General features: G+C 48.6%; 20 non-coding genes and 2 pseudogenes across 20 annotated transcripts; all 22 read left to right on the forward strand.

The window, feature by feature from the left end:
- The first annotated feature begins 169 nt into the window (after window positions 1-169).
- LOC116018063 lies at window positions 170-288 on the forward strand. Its single transcript, XR_004098096.1, has one exon. It is a non-coding gene; the product is annotated as a 5S ribosomal RNA (ribosomal RNA).
- Window positions 289-425: 137 nt separating this feature from the next.
- Window positions 426-544, forward strand: LOC116018559. Its single transcript, XR_004098571.1, has one exon. It is a non-coding gene; the product is annotated as a 5S ribosomal RNA (ribosomal RNA).
- Window positions 545-863: 319 nt separating this feature from the next.
- LOC116017978 lies at window positions 864-981 on the forward strand (annotated as a pseudogene).
- Window positions 982-1,109: 128 nt separating this feature from the next.
- Window positions 1,110-1,227, forward strand: LOC116017991 (annotated as a pseudogene).
- Window positions 1,228-1,364: 137 nt separating this feature from the next.
- Window positions 1,365-1,482, forward strand: LOC116018500. Its single transcript, XR_004098514.1, has one exon. It is a non-coding gene; the product is annotated as a 5S ribosomal RNA (ribosomal RNA).
- A 137-nt stretch (window positions 1,483-1,619) lies between these two features.
- On the forward strand, window positions 1,620-1,738 carry LOC116018274. Its single transcript, XR_004098297.1, has one exon. It is a non-coding gene; the product is annotated as a 5S ribosomal RNA (ribosomal RNA).
- A 137-nt stretch (window positions 1,739-1,875) lies between these two features.
- Window positions 1,876-1,993, forward strand: LOC116018353. Its single transcript, XR_004098374.1, has one exon. It is a non-coding gene; the product is annotated as a 5S ribosomal RNA (ribosomal RNA).
- A 137-nt stretch (window positions 1,994-2,130) lies between these two features.
- Window positions 2,131-2,249, forward strand: LOC116018213. The gene has a single exon (XR_004098239.1). It is a non-coding gene; the product is annotated as a 5S ribosomal RNA (ribosomal RNA).
- Window positions 2,250-2,386: 137 nt separating this feature from the next.
- LOC116018064 lies at window positions 2,387-2,505 on the forward strand. Its single transcript, XR_004098097.1, has one exon. It is a non-coding gene; the product is annotated as a 5S ribosomal RNA (ribosomal RNA).
- A 137-nt stretch (window positions 2,506-2,642) lies between these two features.
- LOC116018344 lies at window positions 2,643-2,761 on the forward strand. Its single transcript, XR_004098365.1, has one exon. It is a non-coding gene; the product is annotated as a 5S ribosomal RNA (ribosomal RNA).
- Window positions 2,762-2,898: 137 nt separating this feature from the next.
- LOC116018527 lies at window positions 2,899-3,019 on the forward strand. Its single transcript, XR_004098541.1, has one exon. It is a non-coding gene; the product is annotated as a 5S ribosomal RNA (ribosomal RNA).
- Window positions 3,020-3,156: 137 nt separating this feature from the next.
- On the forward strand, window positions 3,157-3,275 carry LOC116018368. The gene has a single exon (XR_004098388.1). It is a non-coding gene; the product is annotated as a 5S ribosomal RNA (ribosomal RNA).
- Window positions 3,276-3,404: 129 nt separating this feature from the next.
- LOC116018383 lies at window positions 3,405-3,523 on the forward strand. Its single transcript, XR_004098403.1, has one exon. It is a non-coding gene; the product is annotated as a 5S ribosomal RNA (ribosomal RNA).
- Window positions 3,524-3,834: 311 nt separating this feature from the next.
- Window positions 3,835-3,955, forward strand: LOC116017942. Its single transcript, XR_004098012.1, has one exon. It is a non-coding gene; the product is annotated as a 5S ribosomal RNA (ribosomal RNA).
- Window positions 3,956-4,092: 137 nt separating this feature from the next.
- LOC116018562 lies at window positions 4,093-4,211 on the forward strand. Its single transcript, XR_004098574.1, has one exon. It is a non-coding gene; the product is annotated as a 5S ribosomal RNA (ribosomal RNA).
- A 121-nt stretch (window positions 4,212-4,332) lies between these two features.
- On the forward strand, window positions 4,333-4,450 carry LOC116018425. Its single transcript, XR_004098442.1, has one exon. It is a non-coding gene; the product is annotated as a 5S ribosomal RNA (ribosomal RNA).
- Window positions 4,451-4,571: 121 nt separating this feature from the next.
- On the forward strand, window positions 4,572-4,690 carry LOC116018292. Its single transcript, XR_004098315.1, has one exon. It is a non-coding gene; the product is annotated as a 5S ribosomal RNA (ribosomal RNA).
- A 136-nt stretch (window positions 4,691-4,826) lies between these two features.
- Window positions 4,827-4,945, forward strand: LOC116018311. Its single transcript, XR_004098335.1, has one exon. It is a non-coding gene; the product is annotated as a 5S ribosomal RNA (ribosomal RNA).
- A 303-nt stretch (window positions 4,946-5,248) lies between these two features.
- Window positions 5,249-5,369, forward strand: LOC116018528. Its single transcript, XR_004098542.1, has one exon. It is a non-coding gene; the product is annotated as a 5S ribosomal RNA (ribosomal RNA).
- A 135-nt stretch (window positions 5,370-5,504) lies between these two features.
- LOC116018406 lies at window positions 5,505-5,623 on the forward strand. Its single transcript, XR_004098425.1, has one exon. It is a non-coding gene; the product is annotated as a 5S ribosomal RNA (ribosomal RNA).
- Window positions 5,624-5,744: 121 nt separating this feature from the next.
- On the forward strand, window positions 5,745-5,863 carry LOC116018439. The gene has a single exon (XR_004098455.1). It is a non-coding gene; the product is annotated as a 5S ribosomal RNA (ribosomal RNA).
- Window positions 5,864-6,000: 137 nt separating this feature from the next.
- LOC116018246 lies at window positions 6,001-6,119 on the forward strand. Its single transcript, XR_004098271.1, has one exon. It is a non-coding gene; the product is annotated as a 5S ribosomal RNA (ribosomal RNA).
- Window positions 6,120-6,421: the final 302 nt, after the last annotated feature.

Here is a 6,421-nt window from a genome sequence, read left to right on the forward strand (position 1 = left end):
TGACCCCCTGGGAAGTCCTCGTGTTGCATCCCCCACCCTCTTTTTAATCTTTTAATTTTTCTTTTAAACCGATGGACCGCTCGCTAAGGGTAATATCCTTCTAAACCGCTAAGCGAGAGAAGTTGCTCGGAGATAGATGGTCAAGTACATTTTGCGCGCAGTACATGACGGATGCGATCATACCAGCACTAATGCACCGGATCCCATCAGAACTCCGAAGTTAAGCGTGCTTGGGCGAGAGTAGTACTAGGATGGGTGACCCCCTGGGAAGTCCTCGTGTTGCATCCCCCACCCTCTTTTTAATCTTTCTTTTAAACCGCTGGACCGCTCGCTAAGGGTACTATCCTTTTAAACCGCTAAACCGCTAAGCGAGAGAAGTTGCGCGGAGAGAGAGGGTCAAGTACATTTTGCGCGCAGTACATGACGGATGCGATCATACCAACACTAATACACCACATCCCATTAGAACTCTGAAGCTAAGCGTACTTGGGCGAGAGTAGTATTAGGATGGGTGACCCCCTGGGAAGTCCTCGTGTTGCTTCCCCCACCCTCTTTTTAATTTTTCTTTTAAACCGCTGGACCGCTCGCTAAGGATACTATCCTTTTAAACCGCTAAACCGCTAAGCGAGAGAAGTTGCGCGGAGAGAGAGGGTCAAGTACATTTTGCGCGCAGTACATGACGGATGCGATCATACCAGCACTAATGCACCGGATCCCATCAGAACTCCGAAGTCAAGCTAATTTTTCTTTTAAACCGCTGGACCGCTCGCTAAGGATACTATCCTTTTAAACCGCTAAACCGCTAAGCGAGAGAAGTTGCGCGAAGAGAGAGGGTCAAGTACATTTTGCGCGCAGTACATGACGGATGCGATCATACCATCACTAATGCACCGGATCCCATCAGAACTCCAAAGTGAAGCGTTCTTGGGCTAGAGTAGTACTAGGATAGTGACGCCCTAGGAAGTCCTCGTGTTGCATCCCCACCCTCTTTTTAATTTTTCTTTTAAACCGCTGGACCGCTCGCTAAGGGTACTATCTTTTTAAACCGCTAAGTGAGATAAGTTGCGCGGAGAGAGAGGGTCAAGTACATTTTGCACGCAGTACATGACGGATGCGAACATACCAGCACTAATGCAGCGGATCCCATCAGAACTCCGAAGGGAAGCGTTCTTGGGCTAGAGTAGGACTAGGATGGTGACCCCCTGGGAAATCCTCGTGTTGCATCACCCACCCTCTTTTTAATTTTTCTTTTAACCCGCTGGACCGCTCGCTAAAGGTACTATCCTTTTAGACCGCTAAACCGCTAAGCGAGAGAAGTTGCGCGGAGAGAGAGAGTCAAGTACATTTTGCGCGCAGTACATGACGGATGCGATCATACCAGCACCAATGCACCGGATCCCATCAGAACTCCGAAGGGAAGCGTTCTTGGGCTAGAGTAGTACTAGGATGGTGACCCCCTGGGAAGTCCTCGTGTTGCATCCCCCACCCTCTTTTTAATTTTTCTTTTAAACCGCTGGACCGCTCGCTAAGGGTACTATCCTTTTAAACCGCTAAACCGCTAAGCGAGAGAAGTTGCGCGGAGAGAGAGGGTCAAGTACATTTTGCGCGCAGTACATGACGGATGCATTCATACCAGCACTAATACACCGGATCCCATCAGAACTCCGAAGTGAAACGTGCTTGGGCGAGAGTAGTACTAGGATGGGTGACCCCTTGAGAAATCCTCGTGTTGCATCCCCCACCCTCTTTTTAATTTTTCTTTTAGACCGCTGGACCGCTCGCTAAGGGTACTATCCTTTTAGACCGCTAAACCGCTAAGCGAGAGAAGTTGCGCGGAGAGAGAGGGTCAAGTACATATTGCGCGCAGTACATGACGGATGCATTCATACCAGCACTAATACACCGGATCCCATCAGAACTCCGAAGTGAAACGTGCTTGGGCGAGAGTAGTACTATGATGGTGACCCCCTGGGAAGTCCTCGTGTTGCATCCCCCACCCTCTTTTTAATTTTTTTTTAAACCGCTGGACCGCTCGCTAAGGGTACTATCCTTTTTAAACCGCTAAACCGCTAAGCGAGAGAAGTTGCGCGGAGAGAGAGGGTCAAGTACATTTTGCGCGCAGTACGTGACGGATGCGATCATACCAGCACTAATGCACCGGATCCCATCAGAACTCCGAAGTTAAGCGTGCTTGGGCGAGAGTAGTACTAGGATGGGTGACCCCTTGAGAAATCCTCGTGTTGCATCCCCCACCCTCTTTTTAATTTTTCCTTTAAACCGCTCGCTAAGGCTACTAACTTTTTAAACCGCTAAGCGAGATAACCGCTAAGCGAGAGAAGTTGCGCGGAGAGAGAGGGTCAAGTACATTTTGCGCGCAGTACGTGACGGATGCGATCATACCAGCACTAATGCACCGGATCCCATCAGAACTCCGAAGTTAAGCGTGCTTGGGCGAGAGTAGTACTAGGATGGGTGACCCCCTGGGAAGTCCTCGTGTTGCATCCCCCACCCTCTTTTTAATCTTTCTTTTAAACCGCTGGACCGCTCGCTAAGGGTACTATCCTTTTAAACCGCTAAACCGCTAAGCGAGAGATGTTGCGCGGAGAGAGAGGGTCAAGTACATTTTTCGCGCAATATATGACGGATGTGATCATATCAGCACAAATGCAACGGATCCCATCAGAACTCCGAAGTAAAGCGTGCTTGGGCGAGAGTAGTACTAGGATGGGTGACCCCCTGAGAAATCCTCGTGTTGCATCCCCCACCCTCTTTTTAATCTTTCTTTTAAACCGCTGGACCGCTCGCTAAGGGTACTATCCTTTTAAACCGCTAAACCGCTAAGCGAGAGAAGTTGCGCGGAGAGAGAGGGTCAAGTACATATTGCGCGCAGTACATGACGGATGCGATCATACCAGCAATAATGCACCGGATCCCATCAAAACTCCGAAGTTAAGCGCGCTTGGGCGAGAATAGTACCAGGATGGGCGACCCCCCCTGGGAAGTCCTCGTGTTGCATCCACTACCCTCTTTTTAATTTTTCTTTTAAACTGCTGGACCGCTCGCTAAGGGTACTATACTTTTAAACAGCTAAACCGCTAAGCGAGAGAAGTTGCGCAGAGAGAGATGGTCAAGTACATTTTGCGCGCAGTACATGACGGATGCGATCATACCAACACTAATGCACCGGATCCCATTAGAACTCTGAAGCTAAGCGTGCTTGGGCGAGAGTAGTATTAGGATGGGTGACCCCCTGGGAAGTCCTCGTGTTGCTTCCCCCACCCTCGTTTTAATTTTTCTTTTAAACCGCTGGACCGCTCGCTAAGGGTACTATCCTTTTAAACCGCTAAGCGAGAGATGTTGCGCGGAGAGAGAGTGTCAAGTACATTTTGCGCGCAATATATGACGGATGTGATCATACCAGCACAAATGCAATGGATCCCATCAGAACTCCGAAGTAAAGCGTGTTTGGGCGAGAGTAGTACTAGGATGGGTGACCCCCTGAGAAATCCTCGTGTTGCATCCCCCACCCTCTTTTTAATTTTTATTTTAAACCGCTGGACCGCTCGCTAAGGCTACTAACTTTTTAAACCGCTAAGTGAGATAAGTTGCGCGGAGAGAGAGGGTCAAGTACATTTTGCGCGCAGTACATGACGGATGCAATCATACCAGCACTAATGCACCGGATCCCATCAGAACTCCGAAGTCAAGCTAATTTTTCTTTTAAACCACTGGACCGCTCGCTAAGGCAACTATTCTTTTAAACCGCTAAACCGCTAAGCGAGATAAGTTGCGCGGAGAGAGAGGGTCAAGTACATATTGCGCGCAGTACATAACAGATGCGATCATACCAGCAATAATGCACCGGATCCCATCAAAACTCCGAAGTTAAGCGCGCTTGGGCGAGAATAGTACCAGGATGGGCGACCCCCCCTGGGAAGTCCTCGTGTTGCATCCACCACCCTCTTTTTAATTTTTCTTTTAAACTGCTGGACCGCTCGCTAAGGGTACTATCCTTTTAAACCGCTAAACCGCTAAGCGAGAGAAGTTGCGCAGAGAGAGATGGTCAAGTACATTTTGCGCGCAGTACATGACGGATGCGATCATACCAACACTAATGCACCGGATCCCATTAGAACACTGAAGCTAAGCGTACTTGGGCGAGAGTAGTATTAGGATGGGTGACCCCCTAAGAAATCCTCGTGTTGCATCCCCCACCCTCTTTTTAATTTTTCTTTTAAACTGTTCGCTAAGGCTACTAACTTTTTAAACCGCTAAGTGAGATATGTTGCGCGGAGAGAGAGGGTCAAGTACATTTTGCGCGCAATATATGACGGATGTGATCATACCAGCACAAATGCAACGGATCCCATCAGAACTCCGAAGTAAAGCGTGCTTGGGCGAGAGTAGTACTAGGATGGCGACCCCCTGGGAAGTCCTCGTGTTGCATCCCCCACCCTCTTTTTAATTTTTCTTTTAAACTGTTCGCTAAGGCTACTAACTTTTTAAACCGCTAAGTGAGATATGTTGCGCGGAGAGAGAGGGTCAAGTACATTTTGCGCGCAATATATGACGGATGTGATCATACCAGCACAAATGCAACGGATCCCATCAGAACTCCGAAGTAAAGCGTGCTTGGGCGAGAGTAGTACTAGGATGGGTGACCCCCTGGGAAGTCCTCGTGTTGCATCCCCCACCCTCTTTTTAATTTTTTTTTAAACCGCTGGACCGCTCGCTAAGGGTACTATCCTTTTAAACTGCTAAACCGCTAAGCGAGAGATGTTGCGCGGAGAGAGAGGGTCAAGTACATTTTGCGCGCAATATATGACGGATGTGATCATACCAGCACAAATGCAACGGATCCCATCAGAACTCCGAAGTAAAGCGTGCTTGGGCGAGAGTAGTACTAGGATGGGTGACCCCCTGAGAAATCCTCGTGTTGCATCCCCCACCCTCTTTTTAATTTTTCTTTTAAACCGTTCGCTAAGGCTACTAACTTTTTAAACCGCTAAGTGAGATAAGTTGCGCGGAGAGAGAGGGTCAAGTACATTTTGCGCGCAGTACATGACGGATGCAATCATACCAGCACTAATGCACCGGATCCCATCAGAACTCCGAATTCAAGCTAATTTTTCTTTTAAACCACTGGACCGCTCGCTAAGGATACTATACTTTTAAACCACTAAACCGCTAAGCGAGAGAAGTTGCGCGGAGAGAGAGGGTCAAGTACATATTGCGCGCAGTACATGACGGATGCGATCATACCAGCAATAATGCACCGGATCCCATCAAAACTCCGAAGTTAAGCGCGCTTGGGCGAGAATAGTACCAGGATGGGCGACCCCCCCTGGGAAGTCCTCGTGTTGCATCCACCACCCTCTTTTTAATTTTTCTTTTAAACTGCTGGACCGCTCGCTAAGGGAAATCCTTTTAAACCGCTAAACCGCTAAGCAAGAGAAGTTGCGCAGAGAGAGATGGTCAAGTACATTTTGCGCGCAGTACATGACGGATGCGATCATACCAACACTAATGCACCGGATCCCATTAGAACTCTGAAGCTAAGCGTGCTTGGGTGAGAGTAGTATTAGGATGGGTGACCCCCTGGGAAGTCCTCGTGTTGCATCCACCACCCTCTTTTTAATTTTTCTTTTAAACCGTTCGCTAAGGCTACTAACTTTTTAAACCGCTAAGTGAGATAAGTTGCGCGGAGAGAGAGGGTCAAGTACATTTTGCGCGCAGTACATGACGGATGCGATCATACCAACACTAATGCACCGGATCCCATTAGAACTCTGAAGCTAAGCGTGCTTGGGTGAGAGTAGTATTAGGATGGGTGACCCCCTGGGAAGTCCTCGTGTTGCTTCCCCCACCCTCGTTTTAATTTTTCTTTTAAACCACTGGACCGCTCGCTAAGGGTACTATCCTTTTAAACCGCTAAACCGCTAAGCGAGAGAACTTGCGCCGAGAGAGAGGATCAAGTACATTTTGCGCGCAGTACATGACGGATGCAATCATACCAGCACTAATACACCGGATCCCATCAGAACTCCGAAGTGAAACGTGCTTGGGCGAGAGTAGTACTAGGATGGGTGACCCCCTGAGAAATCCTCGTGTTGCATCCCCCACCCTCTTTTTAATTTTTCTTTTAAACCGCTGGACCGCTCGCTAAGGCTACTAACTTTTTAAACCGCTAAGTGAGATAAGTTGCGCGGAGAGAGAGGGTCAAGTACATTTTGCGGGCAGTACATGACGGATGCAATCATACCAGCACTAATGCACCGGATCCAATCAGAACTCCGAAGTCAAGCTAATTTTTCTTTTAAACCGCTGGACCGCTCGCTAAGGATACTATACTTTTAAACCGCTAAACCGCTAAGCGAGAGAAGTTGCGCGGAGAGAGAGGGTCAAGTACATATTGCGCGCA

Source organism: Ipomoea triloba, chromosome 4 (genome assembly GCF_003576645.1).
Source record: "Ipomoea triloba cultivar NCNSP0323 chromosome 4, ASM357664v1".
Lineage (NCBI taxonomy): Eukaryota > Viridiplantae > Streptophyta > Magnoliopsida > Solanales > Convolvulaceae > Ipomoea > Ipomoea triloba.